The sequence below is a fragment of the Pseudophryne corroboree genome, chromosome 8 (assembly GCF_028390025.1).
Source record: "Pseudophryne corroboree isolate aPseCor3 chromosome 8, aPseCor3.hap2, whole genome shotgun sequence".
Taxonomy (NCBI): Eukaryota; Metazoa; Chordata; class Amphibia; order Anura; family Myobatrachidae; genus Pseudophryne; species Pseudophryne corroboree.
The window spans coordinates 262623116-262629725 of NC_086451.1; the positions used below are offsets into that span (position 1 = coordinate 262623116).

The 6610-nt window shown below is 47.5% G+C and overlaps 1 pseudogene; it reads right to left on the bottom strand.

Moving 5' to 3' along the window:
- Window positions 1-792: 792 nt before the first annotated feature.
- On the bottom strand, window positions 793-910 carry LOC134949995 (5S ribosomal RNA; annotated as a pseudogene).
- Between the last annotated feature and the right edge of the window lie 5700 nt (window positions 911-6610).

Consider the following 6610-nt stretch of genomic DNA (forward strand, 5'->3'; position numbering starts at 1 on the left):
AACTATGGAGCACAACGTTTCCCTGTGAACCGTGGTACCCAAACTTATATGTTTAGGATTTTGAGATTGGATGAAAGGATCCTTCTGAACCCAAACCCGGTTGGAGTAAAACACCCTGTCCCTATTGTGCAGGGGTTACTGGACTGCCTATTCCTGACCAAAGCAATTTCTGAACTACTTCTTGCAACCCCTGTCTTTCGCCTCTACCCGAGACGGACTGGAACAGAAACTTCGAGGAGGATGCTTCTTGAAGAGAGATATAACCTAGAGATACCGCTTCTTGCACTCAGGCATCTGTTTGTAAACTGTTACCAGATCTGTGCAGACTGAAGACGTTGGCCCCCTATCCTGGGGTCCCCCAGAAGGAGGCCCGCACCATCATGCTGATGGCTTATCCTCTGGTTTGGAAGCTGGCCCTCCGGTTGCCTTTCTTCTTTGCCTTACCAAACTTATTATATCGGGGCTGTTATGTTCCTTTATGACCGCCAAGGCCGTAAACCGAACCCATATGTTTGGGGTTATATGTGGAAGGAAAGATGACCTTTTTGGAGTCTGATTTTGACTCCAGAATATCTGTTAACTGCTTACCAACAGAAACTTCCAGCCAAAGGCAAATTTTCCAGCACCTTCTTTGATTCTGAATCAGCTTTCCATGTATGTAAGCAACACTGCTCTGTGAGCAACTATTGTTAATGCTGATGCCCTAGAACATTAGTGTCCATATGATCTATATGGGATTCTTGCTCCCTTGCAGGCACTGAAAAGCCTGTCTTCTAGTACATCAGCCCAGAGAACCTACAGCACCTGATATTCCAAGATGGTCTCCCATCCAAGAACTAACCAGGCCCAACACTGCTTAGCTTTCAAGATCTAGTGAGATTGGACCCATCCAGTGTGGTGTGCTGTAGATTGCAAGGTGGAGTCATGGCTGGCCTTATGACTGCCCCAGACAGAGACAATATGGTTTTCGGAAAACCATCCCTCTATTGACGTTGACGGCAAAGGCTATATATATTTTTACACTATCAAATGATATGAGTATCTCTATAGGAGGCATTTCCCATTTTTAAACAGTCCTCAGCTGGAAAAGGATATTTGAATCCCATTTACTGGGAACCTATATTCTTTATTGGGTATAGCCCAAACCTTTTCCCTGATTTTCATCAGCTGCTAGGGTCCCCCATGAGGAGGCCCTATTTTTTTGGGACGTTTAAACATATGTACCTTATTTTTAAACACAGGCTCTGCTGAATCCTCTAAGGACAGAAAAGCCTTTACTGCTCTCATTAACTCTGCTATATTTACCTATTGTATGCCGAAGAAGAGTATATAGAGGTTTCATCGTCTGATGAATCATCCTGTGTAGCCTATGCAGTTGATAATTTATTTACACTCGGTTTCTCAGCCTGTTATTAGAGAAGCTGTTGGGGATACTGTAGGTAACCCTGTATGGGTTAATAATGAACCCTATTCCTGGTATTGAAGCTGTAGGATTTAACCTTTCAGCTATACTGGACAACGTCTGTGCAAACATTGTCCCAAAGGGGATTTATCTATTATGCTGACAAGCCAACCATTTTACACATGATCCATCCTGTACCAGGTCAGAGAGGATAATACAGTTATTGCAAGACAACATGATATGAGTGTTGGTGTTACTTTAAGTGTACTCTCGTCACCTTTGCCGCTCTTAGACATGATAAATAATCAGCACTTTCACGGTGTACTACACAATTTGTGACTGTAACCACTTTATAGTTCTAAAGTGATATCAATCTGACCCCTACCCATGCACCAGCATTGAGGATCAGAAGACCAACTGACAAACATATATTAAAGTCAGCAATCACACTAGCAGTCAGTCACATGTTATATATTAGTCATATGAGCACATAATCAACTACAAACACATTTTAAAGTATGTACGCGTACATATTACTGAATTCTGTTTTATACAGATCTTAATGTATTCAGACGCATTGCGAAGAAAACCACAGTAATGTACACAAACTCATATGCAATAGGCACTTAAACTTAACTATTCATACTGACAAAAGTAGATAGAAATTTAGTGCTGTATAACCCGTACTCGGTAGAGTGGGATACAGGGAGACTCATCTCACTTCCAAGATCGGTCAATACGTTAGCGAATGCTGAGTGGATCCAGATGCTACTAGTGTACACCACCACTCTGGGAACTTAAGTGAACACAGACGCACTGTGCATACAGACGCACCGGCCATACAGATGCTTGTATTGCGACCGGGTCTCCTCGTGGTAGCGTCTGAAATGGAAGTGAGGCAACAGTTCATGGGAGAGACTCGCGGAAACTGGTCATGAACTGGGGGGAGGGGCGACCAGGAGAGCGTTTAACTTCCCACTGCTGACATCGACCCTAGGGATCGCAGCCTCATACTATTCCTGGTGCCTTATGATCCCTAAGGCCTAGCGCTGGAGCACCTGTGGTGGTGGCACGTTAGCTACTGTTTGGTAGTCTCCTTCCAATACAGTGCGGCTGTGTCCATATTCCCCGACTACGGGGAACCGATGCCTTACCTTCTCCCCGTGCTCCGGCCACAGCCTGGTCATGTCTGCTGGACCTGCTAGTATATCCGACACAGACGCCCACTGAGACAGCACTGTACACATGGGTAAGCATTGTTGCGACCTGGCGGAGAGTTGTTGGAGCGACAGCGTGTAAGACGCTGTTAAGAAAGATCGCTCAAAAACATAGTAAGACTATAAAAATGAAATAAGAAAGCTTAAGGCTGCCCTAGAACAGCAGCCCTGTGACCATGGTCCGGCTCCTGCTGCACCAAACAAAAACTGATTTTCTTGAGCCAGTGGGTGGGGATATATGGATGGGCCCATTGCATCCTGGGAGGCCTGAAAGCTTGTGATCGTTTGGTGCCAATCTGTTGTCGCTCCATCATATCCCATTGTTATCCTGTGGACCCTGCTGGAGAAAAAATGGTTTTTAGAAACCATCCACTCTCCTATCAGTGACATCATTTAATGATGTTGAAGGCAAAGGTAATGTAGATTTTCACACTAATCGAATTACATGCATATCTACTTTAGGAGCTCCTCCCTTTTTAAACAATCCCCAGCTAGAAGAGGATAATAAGAATTTACTTACCGATAATTCTATTTCTCATAGTCCGTAGTGGATGCTGGGGACTCCGAAAGGACCATGGGGAATAGCGGCTCCGCAGGAGACTGGGCACAAAGTAAAAGCTTTAGGACTAGCTGGTGTGCACTGGCTCCTCCCCCTATGACCCTCCTCCAAGCCTCAGTTAGGATACTGTGCCCGGACGAGCGTACACAATAAGGAAGGATTTTGAATCCCGGGTAAGACTCATTACCAGCCACACCAATCACACCGTACAACTTGTGATCTGAACCCAGTTAACAGCATGATAACAGAAGGAGCCTCTGAAAAGATGGCTCACAACAACAATAACCCGATTTTTGTAACAATAACTATGTACAAGTAATGCAGACAATCCGCACTTGGGATGGGCGCCCAGCATCCACTACGGACTATGAGAAATAGAATTATCGGTAAGTAAATTCTTATTTTCTCTAACGTCCTAGTGGATGCTGGGGACTCCGAAAGGACCATGGGGATTATACCAAAGCTCCCAAACGGGCGGGAGAGTGCGGATGACTCTGCAGCACCGAATGAGAGAACTCCAGGTCCTCCTCAGCCAGGGTATCAAATTTGTAGAATTTAGCAAACGTGTTTGCCCCTGACCAAGTAGCTGCTCGGCAAAGTTGTAAAGCCGAGACCCCTCGGGCAGCCGCCCAAGATGAGCCCACTTTCCGTGTGGAATGGGCTTTTACAGATTTTGGCTGTGGCAGGCCTGCCACAGAATGTGCAAGCTGAATTGTACTACAAATCCAACGAGCAATCGTCTGCTTAGAAGCAGGAGCACCCAGCTTGTTGGGTGCATACAGGATAAACAGCGAGTCAGATTTTCTGACTCCAGCCGTCCTGGAAACATATATTTTCAGGGCCCTGACTACGTCCAGCAACTTGGAATCCTCCAAGTCCCTAGTAGCCGCAGGCACCACAATAGGTTGGTTTAAGTGAAATGCTGAAAACACCTTAGGGAGAAATTGAGGACGAGTCCTCAATTCCGCCCTGTCCGAATGGAAACTCAGATAAGGGCTTTTACAGGATAAAACCGCCAATTCTGACACGCGCCTGGCCCAGGCCAGGGCCAACAGCATGACCACTTTCCATGTGAGATATTTTAACTCCACAGATTTAAGTGGTTCAAACCAATGTGACTTTTGGAATCCAAAAAAAAAACTACATTGAGATCCCAAGTGCCACTGGAGGCACAAAAGGAGGCTGTATATGCAGTACCCCTTTTACAAACGTCTGAACTTCAGGGACTGAAGCTAGTTCTTTTTGGAAGAAAATTGACAGGGCCGAAATTTGAACCTTAATGGACCCCAATTTCAGGCCCATAGACACTCCTGTTTGCAGGAAATGTAGGAATCGACCCAGTCGAATTTCCACCGTCGGGCCTTACTGGCCTCGCACCACGCAACATATTTTCGCCAATTGCGGTGATAATGTTTTTGCGGTTACATCCTTCCTGGCTTTGATCAGGATAGGGATGACTTCATCCGGAATGCCCTTTTTCCTTCAGGATCCGGCGTTCAACCGCCATGCCGTCAAACGCAGCCGCGGTAAGTCTTGGAACAGACAGGGTCCCTGCTGGAGCAGGTCCCTTCTTAGAGGTAGAGGCCACGGATCCTCCGTGAGCATGTCTTGAAGTTCCGGTTACCAAGTCCTTCTTGGCCAATCCGGAGCCACGAATATAGTGCTTACTCCTCACCATCTTATCAATCTCAGTACCTTGGGTATGAGAGGCAGAGGAGGAAACACATACCCTGACTGGTACACCCACGGTGTTACCAGAGCGTCTACAGCTATTGCCTGAGGGTCCCTGGACCTGGCGCAATACCTGTCGAGTTTTTCCCAACGGTTTATAATCCTGTGGAAGACTTCTGGGTGAAGTCCCCACTCTCCCCGGGTGGAGGTCGTGCTGAGGAAGTCTGCTTCCCAGTTGTCCACTCCCGGAATGAATACTGCTGACAGTGCTATCCCATGATTTTCCGCCCAGCGAAGAATCCTTGCAGCTTCTGTCATTGCCCTTCTGCTTCTTGTGCCACCCTGTCTGTTTACGTGGGTGACTGCCGTGATGTTGTCCGACTGGATCAACACCGGCTGTCCTTGAAGCAAAGGTCTTGCTAAGCTTAGAGCATTGTAAATGTCCCTTAGCTTCAGGATATTTATGTGAAGTGATGTCTCCAGGCTTGACCATAAGTCCTGGATATTCCTTCCCTGTGTGACTGCTCCCCAGCCTCGCAGGCTGGCATCCGTGGTTACCAGGACCCAGTCCTGAATGCCGTATCTGCGGCCCTCTAGAAGATGAGCACTCTGCAACCACCACAGGAGGGACACCCTTGTCCTTGGTGACAGGGTTATCCGCTGATGCATCTGAAGATGCGACCCGGACCATTTGTCCAGCAGGTCCCACTGGAAAGTTCTTGCGTGGAATCTGCCGAATGGGATTGCTTCGTAGGAAGCCCCCATTTTACCCAGAACCCTTGTGCATTGATGCACTGAGACTTGGCTCGGTTTGAGGAGGTTCCTGACTAGCTCGGATAACTCCCTGGCTTTCTCCTCCGGGAGAAACACCTTTTTCTGGACTGTGTCCAGGATCATCCCTAGGAACAGAAGACACGTCGACGGAACCAGCTGCGATTTTGGAATATTGAGAATCCAATCGTGCTGCCGCAACACTATCTGAGATAGTGCTACACCGACCTCCAACTGTTCCCTGGATCTTACCCTTATCAGGGAATCGTCCAAGTAAGGGATAACTAGAATTCCCTTCCTTCGAAGGAACATCATCATTTCGGCCATTACCTTGGTAAAGACCCGGGGTGCCGTGGACCATCCCTACGGCAGCGTCTGAACTGATAGTGACAGTTCTGTACCATAAACCTGAGGTACCCTTGGTGAGAAGGGTAAATTTTGACATGAAGGTAAGCATCCTTGATGTCCCGAGACATCATGTAGTCCCCTTCTTCCAGGTTCGCAATCACTGCTCTGAGTGACTCAATCTTGAATTTGAACCTCTGTAAGTGTTCAAAGATTTTAGATTTTAGAATCGGTCTCACCGAGCCGTCTGGCTTCGGTACCACAATAGTGTGGAATAATACCCCGTTCCCTGTTGCAGGAGGGGTACCTTGATTATCCCTTGCTGGGAATACAGCTTGTGAATGGCTTCCAAAACTGCCTCCCTGTCAGAGGGAGACGTCGGTAAAGTCGACTTTTGGAAACAGCGAGGGGGAGACGTCTCGAATTCCAATATGTACCCCTGAGATATTACCTGAAGGATCCAGGGGTCTACTTGCGAGTGAGCCCACTGCGCACTGAAATTCATTGAGAACGGGCCCCCACCGTGCCTGAACTTGTAAAGCCCTAGCGTCATACTGAGGGCTTGGCAGAGGCTGGAAAGGGTTTCTGTTCCTGGGAACTGGCTGATCTCTGCAGCCTTTTTCCTCTCCCTCTGTCACGAGCAGA